The following is a 12436-nucleotide window of genomic DNA, read 5'->3' as shown; positions in this document are numbered from 1 at the left end:
GCCAGCCCTGGGGCACTTCACATTTATTCTTCCGACTGCAACACAAAAGGGTTTGGAGACTCATAATACACAGATCCTCTTTCTGCCTTTTGCTCTTCCTCCCACTCTTACTCTAGTTCTGTTCTCTTTCAGCCTCTTGGACAGCTCAACAGTTATAACACTTCAACTCTCCCTTTGCTCCAGCTGCTTCCCAGACGTCTCTGCCTGTAAGGCAACCCTGTGACCTCCTTGTTTCACAACCAACCCTAGTTCTCACTGACACTGAGCTGTAGTTCTCATAGATACTGTCGGCATCTGCATCTCTGGAGCACGCCCAAGAGGCGCCTCATGTCCTCTGTCTTCCTTGTCATCTTTATAGAAGACCCCTGAATTGTACACCAGGCCATTCTATACATCTGCTCCAGAAACTGGGAAACCATTGGGCTATCACATCCCAGAAGGTGAGAAGAAAGATCAAAAGGGGTCCTACTGTTCTACCCTCTACCAAATAAACTAGGGGGAAATTCTAGAGGGAGGTATGAGACTAGGGACAACTTTTTCAAATGGGTCCACGGAACTCATTGCTACAAGTACGTTTGGTTGATCAGACAAAGGCTGTTCTAAACCTGTTTAAGACACACCATATTCTGTAGCCTCCTATACACAAATAAATTGTGCCAGCAATTCATATAATCTCCTTAAACTGTCTCAGACCAATCAGTGAGGCATCTAAGCGGCTTGGGCCACCCAGAGTAAAATCAAATCTTGGGGACTGACAGGAGACTTTCTTCATTCAAGGGATCCCCCCATTCAGAAAATTGGGATTGATGCAGCAAACTCCAGGACTGTAAATTAGCAAAGTTAAACATCTCTACAGCCTGTTATCCAGTAGAGACTCATAAAAGTTCAATTTTCCAGTTGTTATGGCTATTGATACATCTGTTGACCACAAATGTGTGTTCTTCTTTTTAAAAAGCCACCTGCAACCCTGAAAAAGATTACTAGTTGACAATCTGTCAGTTTAGGGCTTGCATGTTCTGGATTCATCCTGAAGTAGTGACATTCCAATACAGTGTACATACATACGAGGAATTCAGCCTCTTATGTTATATTATAACAGATGCAGAGAATACTCACCCTAGTGGACATAGTGTTCCCTACATCTGTTGGTTCACAACTTCTTTATTCTTATTTTACCTCTGCTCCATCAGATAGTGTTTAGCAACATCTCACACTATGGGAAACTTGAATCCCTATGTATGGTGGGTTTGGTTTTTTGGGTGTTTTTCTTTTTCTTCTTTTTGTCATTTTGTGCAATATTTTACCCTTAAATGACATGAAGCTGAACAGGAAGTGGAACTCACACCCCAAGCTAGAATTTGCATTCGGTGCAGTATTTAATTATTTTAAGTGCTGGGCGGAATGGATGCTTGCAGCATTGGGCCCATACTGATAACATGGCCAGCTGAAGCCCCAAAGTCATGCCCCACATAGACCATGCTACTGGAAAAATGGTTGGGTGGTTGACTGCAAAGTGAAAGCATCACACTCTTGCTTTGCTGCAGGCAGTGTTCTACACAGATCATCTCAAGCCATATTTTCAACATGCCATTATCGTCATGTGAATTGGTTCCAGTTTTCAGTTCCCAGGATCTTCTTCTGCCTTGTGATTTTCAGTTCTTGTTGTTCTTGTTCTTTCAGGCTGATTTCAAGCCTTTTGGTTTTTTTGTTTTGTTTTTGTTGACCTTTGGCTTTTTTCTCACTCTGATTCCTTCTTTCCCAAAGGTTGTTCCACTTCCTACAGTTTAGAGAAAATCTTGGTCTTCTGACCACCACAATGAATGTATATGTGTGTGAATGTATATGTGTAAGTATTTTGTTGGAGTAGCACAGAAGTGAAGCTTGAGCTGCAAGCCTCTGGTTCAGATTTCGGCTCAGAAACAGGCTCATGAAATGCCCTGAGACAACCTACACTCTCAGTCTCCACCACACCCCAATCTGAAATATGGTTTGAGTATAACAATGTAGGCCTACCTTACAGGGTAATTGCAAGGATGACTAAGACAACTTACATGAAGCACTTTGAACTCTTAGAAAAGAGCCCTTTCAATCAGGGCTGACAACAATATTTCAAACAAGTGGAATCAGGGGCAGTCCAAGGTATTGCAATCCCTGAGGCACAGCGCAAGATGTTGCCTTGTGCTATACCCCTGGTGGGAGACAGACTCTTCCAGACTAATCCTTGCAAGCTCTGAACGTGCATGGGGACCAGGGAGGAGGGAAGGTTTCCAGCAACCTCCTCTTCTTTCCTTGTGCTTCTTGCAAGCTTTGCAAGAAGTGTGAGGGGAGTTGCTTTTTGCAATGTTTGCAAGGGCCAGGTCAGTCCCAATGGCCTTCTTGCTCCCCTACTGTCACCCCAATAACCTACTGTCTGAGGCGACTGCCTTGCCTTACCTCATGAAAGGGCCAGCCCCCCTGAGTGGAATTGGAAATGAATTTCAGGGTCCTTCCCAAGGAAAAACACCTGAGCATTTCCAAGGGAAGCCAAGTGAGTTGCTATCAAGCATGTGACACTTCACAGTGGGTGCCTGCACATTCCTGGGGCAGGGCACTGAAATTTGAAATTTGAAAATGAATTTCAGGTTTCTCCCATAGTGAAATGCCTGAGAATTTTCCGTAGAAATCAAGTGAGATTTATTAATTAATTACATTTGTGTGTGTGTTTCTGTGGTGTTTCTGCGCATTTGTTGCGGGGTTCAGCGCATTCCGCCATGCATTATTATGTGGCTGAAAATCTCAAAGCCTTGAACTCATTATCTGGTTCTGCTTTAATTTAAAGATAACACTCATAACTTGGTTTGTTTCTCAAACAATTGGAAATTGTTTCCAATCTCCAGGGCATGTGACTTCAAGGACAGCTTTTGGCCTTGTTTCAAGGTAAGGGGCTGGAGAATTTCTCACAGCTGCAATCCACCAACCAATTACCAGGATTAAAGGCCAGGGACTGTAATGGAGCAAAGTGTGAGGAACTGAGTGCCAGATCTGCAGTACAAGAGGGCCCTAGATCTTACTCCATAGCTCTTGCCATGTTGGGTAGTTCCAAAAACTTTTGCAAAATGGGTGAAAAGTTCAGTTCACATTTCAAAATTCAAAGGGTTTTTTAACCCTTTCTAGCGGCACTAAAGTACAGATCTGAAACTTGTGCCACACAACTAAATTATGGAATCCACCACCCTCAGTTATGGCAATGGCAGCTTGAAAAAAGGATTAGACAAACTCATCAGCCTACCTGAATTCATAGAGTGGTAGTAAGAATAAGATACAGTACTGTACCGTATTTACCCAAATTGAAGATGACTCTGAATGTAAGATGATCCCTTTTAAAAGTAGAAGTTAAATACAGGTTATACCTCAGGGCTACACAACTTGGGCCCTCCAGCTATTTTTAGACTACAACTTCCATAATCCCCAGCCACAGTGGTCAGTCGACAGGATGGGAGTTGTAGTTCAACATATGCAGGAGGGCCGAAGTTGTGCAGCCTTGTTATACCCGATTTTACTTGAAAGGAACAGGTCTCTGAATTTAAGATGACCTCCTGATTTCCAGTATTAAAAAAACTTGGGGGGAAAACCAGTCTTGGATTCAGATAAACACAGTATGAAACTGACCTTGAGTCTGCTAAATCAGGCAAGAAAGAAATGGTAAACTCAGCCCTGTTTGGCATCACCAACTGCAAGAAGGGCAGGGCCAAACTAAGATATTTGTACCCCTAGGAAAACCTGCAGTCCTACTTGTGGATGGCTGCCAGGACAGAGACCGAGCTGAATTGCACAAGTGAAAGGTTGATCAGCATATTACTTTACTCCAGGAGAACAACGAACATAATACATAGACAGTCTGCATGCAGCCATTCAAGCAAACGCAAATATTGTGGAAGCAATCAACACAGAGGGTGAAGAAAACTTCTGCACAACTCTCACCACATCCTGCCCCAGATCCTAGAAGGTGCTGCTGCCAAATCTTGCCCAAGCGTGCTGCTTCTTACACACTGTCAAGTTAGGTGTTTTTCGATATGAGTCTATTAATAAAGCTGGCCCTACAAACGGGAAAAGTTGTTCCTTGGGCCGTTAAAACCTTCTATGTAATCTAGGTTGAACTTTGATCACAATATGATTAAGTTCTCATGTCTATGCCATTCGAGGCTTAGACATCTAATTATGTTCTAGTACATAAAACAACTATGATTTTTATTGTCATTAACAGTCAGCATTCAAGGTGCTGGTTTTGACCTTCAAAGCCCTTAACGGTTTGGGCCCAGAATACCTGAGGGACTGCCTGCTCCCAAGGGTTGCTGCCCGCTTGACGAGGACATCTGAGGGGGCCCTGCTCCGGGTGCCGACAATGAGAGAGGCCCGGCTGTCGTGCACTCGGGACAGGGCCTTCTCTGTTGCTGCCCCCAGACTTTGGAATGCTCTCCCAGTGGCCATTCGCTCCTCGGACTCCATCACGGCTTTTAGAAAGCTTGTTAAAACTTGGCTTTTTATCCAGGCTTTTACATAATCGTTTTTACTGCTGCTTCTGTGTATTTTTACCTGTTGTATTGTTTTTATGCTTGTATTTTATAGATTTTAAATTTGGTTTGTTTTTATATTTTTTAGCTTAATATTTTTATTGTCTTTTTATTGTATGTTTTAACTTTTGTAAACTGCCTTGGGGTTGTCTTTTAACGAAAGGAGGTATATAAATGCAACAATAAATAAATTCTGTGCAGTTAAACCTTGGTATTAGCAAGCTGTTGGGGCTGCTGTGCATGTCAAAGGCAGCCCTGGGGCGGTTACAGAGCACACAGGCACTTGTGTTGCGCTACATTAATGGTTTCCAGTGGTAGCATCATGAAGTGCTACCTGCCTCTGCAAAAGCCCCAGAGCTGCCTTTTACTGGTGCAGCAGCCCTTGCAGCTTGCTAACGCTGAGGGTTCACTACACAGAATGTTGGCCATTATTATTAGTGTTTAATTATTGATTGCTTTTACTATGATTGTGTATGTTGTGAGCCACTTTGAGCATTTTATTTTAAAGTAGAAAGGCAGGGTATAAATATTTATAACAAATACATAATCTTATCATTATTATATGAGTTTCAGGGCTGGTTCACGTGAAAGTGGATATGGGGGAAGGACTCTAAGAGCACATGCTTTGCATTTGTTATTTAGCAATCCTTCTGTCTTCCTTTTCCATCCCAATGATGTGATATCCAAAGCGGTTAATGAACAACTAATTATTTAAAAATATTTAAATTAATATTAAAATATTAAAATAAAATTATTTAAAAATGTTAAACATCAAATATAATATCAGGGACATGAAAACAACAGGTCAAAATACAGCAGTAATGAAAACATGGGTAAATCATTTGGGAGAAAGGTAGCATGCATGATCCCTTGTTAGATGGCAAGGCTCTCCAGTGAAAGGATCTCAGGTACTGGAACTGGGAAAGCTCCTTACCGATCAGAGTAAGAGGATAAGTCTACTGATGGATCAATTCTACCAATGGTGACTAGTAATGATGGCTATATGGAAACTCCAGGTTCAGAGGCAGGATGTCCCCAAATATCAGTTTCAGGGTAGGAACCGCAGGAGAGGAAGCAATTGCCTCCATCTCCTGCCTCTGGTGGGCCACTGTGGGAAACAGGATGCTGGACCTGATGGGCCCTTGGTCTGATTCAGCAGGCCTCTTCTTATATCCTTGTTCTGGTCAAAATGATGGAATGCAAATGGATGCTTCATCACAGAGGTGGCCCTTTCATGAGGCAAGGTGAGTCAGTCACCGCAGGCAGCAGATTATTGGAGTGCCAACAGGTGGCAGGATTCTCCCAGCCATTGCCACTGGAGTAGCACTTTGGGACCCAGGGGTGGAACCACCATTGTGCGAATGAGTTCAAAATACCCAGGCCACCGTACTCAGGGACATTGTCTCGTGTCCCAGCCACTCCCCCTGCATCTGATGTCAGATGCAGGGGTGTGGCTTGGGGGCCCTGCTGGTGGCAGGCTAAACTGGGGCTGCCACTGGCCTCCCTACACCAGTGTTAGGACCAATCGGATCCTTGCAAACTTTGCAAGGAGCACCTCTCCTCACTTTCCCCAAGGAAGCACAAGGATAGAAGAGGAAGCTGCAAGCAACCTTCCCTTCTCTCTTCTCCTCTTTCACTTTTAAAGCTTGTAAGAGTTTGTTTTGAAAGGGGCCTGGCCCCCAGGGACATGGGGCAAGGCAGCCTCGGTCACTGCAATATCTTGGGCTGCCCCTGCTTCACCATGTCATTGCAAAGACTTGTGAGGGTTGCTCATTGCTGTCATGGGAAGATGGAATGGAAATATTAAACTGGAAGGAACCATGAGACAGTAAGAAGCCATCGTGATCAAACTAAAACATGTTGAAAACCATTCTAATCCAGAGGTCTTCCAACTGCATTCAGTTGTGTCCCTGGGCATATTCAGAAACTTATCAGTGGTTCTCTAATGAGGAGATTAGTAACAATCGAAAGGCTTCCCTGAAAGATAGCTTGCTTCCCTTTGCTGATCTTCCCCTGCAATGTGCAGCCACAGAATACCTTTGGGTGCTTTCTCGGGTGCACTTCCCATTCATGTATTGTGGTGGTGAAGCACTACAGGGTTGGGCAATGCCCTGTTTGAACTGAAAGCCATGGCCCGGAACATGCCCTAGAATTCTCTTCTACATTCAGGGCTTCCTCAGGCAGGCAAGTCAATGTGGAATGGCTTAACTGAAGGCAAGACCAGTGTTGTGATGCAGTGTGCTTAATTGCAAGGCCCAGGAGCCAGTGGTAGCTCCCATAGAGCTTAAATGCAGCTCCCTAAGTAGCTCTTTTTAAAGCCTATGCAAAGCTTTGGGCAAAGCCAAATAGTCCATACAGACTTCCTGGCACTGTATGGTTATGCTGCCAGATTATCCTTGTGGATATGTAGATTTATATTAATATTGTTATAAGAGTTGTTTGTGGTGATAGTTTCATGAATTTCTATTATAATTACACTAGTAGGTAAGGCCCATCATTGACCATGCAAAGTCATTGTGTGCAGATCACACTTCTAGGAAAGTTGAAGAAATTAAATAAACATAATAGAATTTTTTATTAATGTGCTTACAAAAGGGAAGCAAAAGAACAGTTTGAAATTTGTAAGATTCCAACTTCAAAAATAATTGAATATAATTATATAATTCTTTATACAGGTGGCCCTCGATATTCTTGGGGGTTCCATTCTGCCCTACAACTGCAGATAATGAAACCACGGAAAACGGGTTTGAAAGCAGCTATTGAGAAGACAGGCTCAGACCAAGGGAGGCAGCAAACAATTGTTTTCTTTCCTAAAGAAGCAAGCAAGCAAGCAAGCAAAACAAACAAACAAGAAAACAAGGAGGAAAGGACAAGGTATGTTTGTTAGGACTAATCTTTTCTAGGGTTTGATTTCTGGCTTGCTTGGGGTTTGTTTTTGATAGGGCAGTTTCAGTTTCAGTTGTGCCTAGAGACAGTGGGTGGGGATTAACTGCAGGTGAGTCACACAGCTTGTGGGAGGGGTCACATTCCTGAGGTGGCTCAGTTTGGAAGCAGCTCTTGAGAAGCCAAGTCTCTGACCAGGGGAGCTTTGCTTTTCAGAGCTTTGTGGACAGGAGTTTGCTAATAGATATCAAAGGAGTTTTCTGCATTGAGTTTAGAAGGGAAGGGTACGGGGAGGTGCACAAGTGGTCCCACTTTATCACAAAAGAGACTCCTAGCACGAGGAGAAGATGAGTACTCCCCCACTTTTGTAATTTTCTTGGAGGACAGAGCTTAAAATATTTAATTAATTGACAACTGCAGCTAAGACCTACATTTCAAGTAAACAAGCTCTATATATTTTAAATAGCCGACAAAACCAGTTATGAAGGTAGAATGCCAGCAGGAGAAGGGTCGCTTCCCAGTGTATTGCACGGAGTGTTGCATGTATGACTAGCTGCTTGAGGGGCAGAAGTCTTGAGTGTGTGCTCGATGCAAAGAGCTCCTGGATCTCAGGGAAGAATGGTGATGGCCAGCAGCTTGGATGGCTTTAAAAGGGGTTTAGATAGATTCATGGAGAACAGGTCTATCAATGGCTACTAGTCTAGTGGCTGTGGGCAGTCTCCAGCCGCAGAGCCACAATGCCTTTCAATACCAGCTGCAGGGGAGCAACAGCCGGAGGTGCATCTAGGTAATTTTTTGGAGCATGGACCTAGAAGCCTTTGGAGCCCCCCCCCCCAATTAAGCATCATCATGCTCGGCTGGGTGGCCACACCACCCAGGACGGACTAAAGAGGATTTGCGGGGCCCCAGGGGCTGTGGAGGCCCTGGACTTCTATCCCAAATTCCAGGGGTAAGAGCGCCTCTGGCAACAGCAGGAGAGAAGGCATGTAATACCTTTTGCCTGTGGGCTCCCCAGAGGCATCTGGTGGGCCTCTGTGTGAAATAGGATGCTGGACTAGATGGGTCTTGTTCCTGATTCAGCAGGGATGTTCTTATGTTCTTATGTTCTTAAGAAGTTCATTCCTTATGAACTTATGTTTTTAAGAAGTTACCCCTGCTAACTAGGCAAAGAGGCACCTTTTTAACATGTCGATTCTCTTTTATTTAGCAGGGGGAGAGTAACTGGCCATATCCACTCCCAGCATAGTACCTCCAGTGACTGTTGCTGGTGTCTATCATGTTTCTTCTTAGATTGTGAGCCCTTTGGGGACAGGGATCCATCTTATTTATTTATTATTTCTCAATGTAAACCGCTTTGGAACCTTTTGTTGAAAAGCGGTATATAAATGTTTGTTATGGTTGTTCCCTCAAAGCCAAGGTGGTTGACCTGGAGAAGCTCAGGGAAGCAGAGAGGTATGTGGATGTGACCCTCCGGGATGTGACAGAGGCATCCCACTCCCAGGCTGACAGCTCTCTGCTGTCATGGAGAATGAGGGTCTCAGGGAAGAAGGACATCCATCTGAGTAAGAGTAAGTAAGGAATTCTCCCTTAGAAGGGACCCCTTCCTTGGATGATGCACCCATATCCGCTCGCACAGAGGATACTCCTCTGGGTGTTGGGGGCCTCCTAGAAGTGGGTGATTCGATCATTAGGGGTACAGGGTGATGGATTTGTGACCAGGGTGTAACTTGCCTGCATGGCCCAAAGATTGTGGACATCACACAGCATCTAGATAGGCTGTAAGGCAGTGCTGGGGAGTACATTGGCACCAGCGATACTGGGAAATGCAGGCAGGAGGTCCTGGAAGCCAAATTTAGGCTGCTAGATAGCATATTGATGTCCAGGATGTCCAAGGTAGTGTTATCTGAAGTGCAACCTTTTCCACATGCAGGGCCAGCGAGACCCTAACTGACTGACGAACTGGGCCAATTTGAGGTGATGAGAACTGTCTTGAAAACTCAAAATTAACAAATCGCCAGGACCAGATGGCATCCACCCAAGAGTTCTGAAGGAACTAAAATGTGAAATTGCTGATCTACTAGCATAAATATGTAACGTCTCTACAATCAGGCTTTATACCAGAGGACTGGAAAGGAGCTAATGTAACTCCAATATTCAAAAAGGGATTCAGGGGGGATCTGGGAAACTACAGGCCAGTTAGCTTAATTTCTGTGCTGAGTAAATGGATGGAAAGCCTACTTAAGGACAACATTGTTAAACATACAGAAGAACAGGCCTTGCAGAAGGAGAACCAGCATGGCTTCTGCAGCGGCAAGTCTTACCTCACTAAGCTTTTGGAGTTCTTTGAGAGTGTCAACAGGCGTGTCGATAAAAGTGGTCCAGTTGACATGGACTTCCAAAAGGCTTTTGTACAAAGTTCCCCACCAAAAGCTCTTGAGTAAACGTAACAGTCATGGGATAGGGGGACAGGTTCCATTGTCAATTTGGTAATTGGCTTAAGGACAGGAAACAACGGGTAGGAATAAATGGACAGTTCTCTACATGGAGTGAAGTAAGATGTGGGGTCCCCCAGGGCTCTGTACTGGGACCAGTGCTCTTTAACTTGTTCATAAATGATCTAGAAGTTGGGGTAATCAGCAAAGTGGCCAAATTTGCAGAAGGCACTAAATTATTGAGCGTAGTGAATTCCAAAACAGATTGTGGGGAGTTCCAAAACGATCTCTCCAAACTGGGGGAGTGGGCAACAAAATGGCAAATGCGGTTCAATGTAAGCAAGTGTAATGTAATGCATATTGGGACAAAAACCCCAACTACACATATACACTGATGGGGTCTGAGCTGTAACTGAGCTGTCACCCCAAGGAGAGAGATCTTGGGGTTGTGGTACACAGCTTGTTGAAAGTTGTGACTCAGTGCAGCTGTGAAAAGCTAAATTCCATGCTAGGGATCATTAGGAAGGGGACTGAAAATAAATATATTAATATTATAATTCCCTTATTCAAAACTATGGTGCAGCCATATTTGGAGTACTGTGTAATGTTCTGGTCACCGTATCTTAAGGAGGACATAGTAGAACTGAAAAAGGTGCAGAAGAGGGCAAACAAGATGATCAGGGGTCTGGAGCCCCTTCCTTATGAGGCAAGGCTACAGCATCTAGGACTTCTAAGTTTGGAAAAGAGGCAACTATGGGGAGACATGACAGAGGTGCATAAAATTATGCATGGAGTAGAGGGAGGGGACAGATAAATTTTTCTCCCTCTCTCATAATACTAGAACTGGGGTCATCCCACTAAACTGAAGGGCAGGAAATTTAGGACCAACAAAATTGTCACACAACTAATCTATGGAATTCTTTGCCAGGGGATGTAATGATGGCCACTAACTTGGATGGCATTAAAAGGGACAAATTCATGGAGGATAGGTCTATCAATGGCTACTAGTCTGGTGGTTATGGGCCACCTCCAGCCTCAGAGCCAAGATGCCTCTAAATACCAGTTGCAGGGGAGCAGCAGCAAGAGAGGGCATGCCCTCCTGCTGGTGGGCTTCTCAGAGGCATCTGGTGGGCCTCTGTGTGAAACAGGATGCTGAACGAGATACGCCTTGGGCCTGATCCAATGGGGCTGTCCGTATATTCTTATGAGAACTTGAGTCCATGGGAACTGGGGGGTTAGGTTCCTAGAGCTTAAAAAGGGGCTTTAAAAGTGGGGAGGAGGCAGAAATAATAATAAGAGAAATAAAGTAGTGTACAATGCTCTCCAAGTCTCCAGCTGTCCAGCAATGTCCAAAAATGTCCAGTTGTCCTATCTCACAAACTTCCAATTCCTCAGAATATCCATGAAAAATAATAGTGGGGGAAAAGCCTTTTTGAAGAAAGAGCCACAAAATGGCTCCCTGGTGCAAAATGGTGGCCGGAAATTTATTTATTTATTTATTGTTAAATTTATATACCGCCTTTCATTAACATAATCACAAGGCGGTTAACATAGAAAAAGTTGAACCCTGTATAATGAGGTTGGGTCTATATAGCCTGACCATGGATATGTGAAATCACGGGTGCCGGGACAGTGGATAACGAGGGCCATCTGTATAATATATAATTATATCTCAAAAGAAACTGAAGAAGCAGAAATTAAAATATAATTAATGACCATATACGGTACATTTGAATCATAGTAAATTTGAATCTGAGAAAGATCTGCTTTTCTTGGGCATTATGTTGTTTTGGAATTATTTATCTGATTATTTAGTTTTTAAAATCTTTTTAGAACAATAACAGATAAAACATGATGATTAATGCAGAATTTCTGCTAAAAATACAAAATGAATTACTTAAACATGCCCCCAAGCATATCCTGGTGTAAAAAGTAGTGCATTCAGCTAATTTAAGTGGCAGGATTGTTCATGCAAAATGTGGTATCTGTAGGTAATTGGGAAGTATGATATTAATAATTTACTAAAAAACCCTGCCAAAATAATTATTTAAAGTTTCACCAAGCATATTCTGTAAAACATAGTATATTTAGCTAATTTTAGTAGCAGGATTGTGTATGTGAAATTTTGTATCTTATCAGGAAGTATGACTTTATTTCGCAAAAACAAACCAATGCTTCAAAATATATAATAGCTTATTTGGGCCTATATAGTCCATTTTATTTGATGGTGGTCAGTGATTTTTATTATCGTCTATTATCATATGAGGTGTTAAATGTGCTACAGATATTGTTCCTTGGTGGTTCTTTCCATTTTTTATGTGCAGAGGTGATCATTCCCACCACATTTTGCTTTGCCCACTATGGGTGGGGCTCCTTTAAGGGAAATAGAGGCCTGCCAACCCCTAGTGCCATTTTGGAAAGAGTGCGCAAAGCACTGGGAAGTGTTGTAGTCCTCTCAAGCACTTTCCCTAGAGCTCTTTGGGGAAAGTGCTGGGAGGGACTAGATTTTCCAGTGTTCCATACATGCCTTCCAAGATGATGCTGGGTCTATACAGAGTTCTGTTTCTCTTA

At 43.4% G+C, this 12436-nt stretch overlaps 1 long non-coding RNA gene across 1 annotated transcript; it reads left to right on the top strand.

The window, feature by feature from the left end:
- Positions 1-386: 386 nt before the first annotated feature.
- Positions 387-12071, top strand: LOC128345739 (uncharacterized). The gene is made up of 3 exons (XR_008316618.1): positions 387-440; positions 7226-7424; positions 9364-12071. It is a non-coding gene; the product is annotated as an uncharacterized LOC128345739 (long non-coding RNA).
- The last annotated feature ends 365 nt before the right edge of the window (positions 12072-12436 follow it).

Source organism: Hemicordylus capensis, chromosome 2 (assembly GCF_027244095.1).
Source record: "Hemicordylus capensis ecotype Gifberg chromosome 2, rHemCap1.1.pri, whole genome shotgun sequence".
NCBI classification, from domain to species: Eukaryota; Metazoa; Chordata; class Lepidosauria; order Squamata; family Cordylidae; genus Hemicordylus; species Hemicordylus capensis.
Note: the sequence above shows the minus strand (reverse complement) of the source record. Positions and strands in the feature narration are given on the sequence as shown.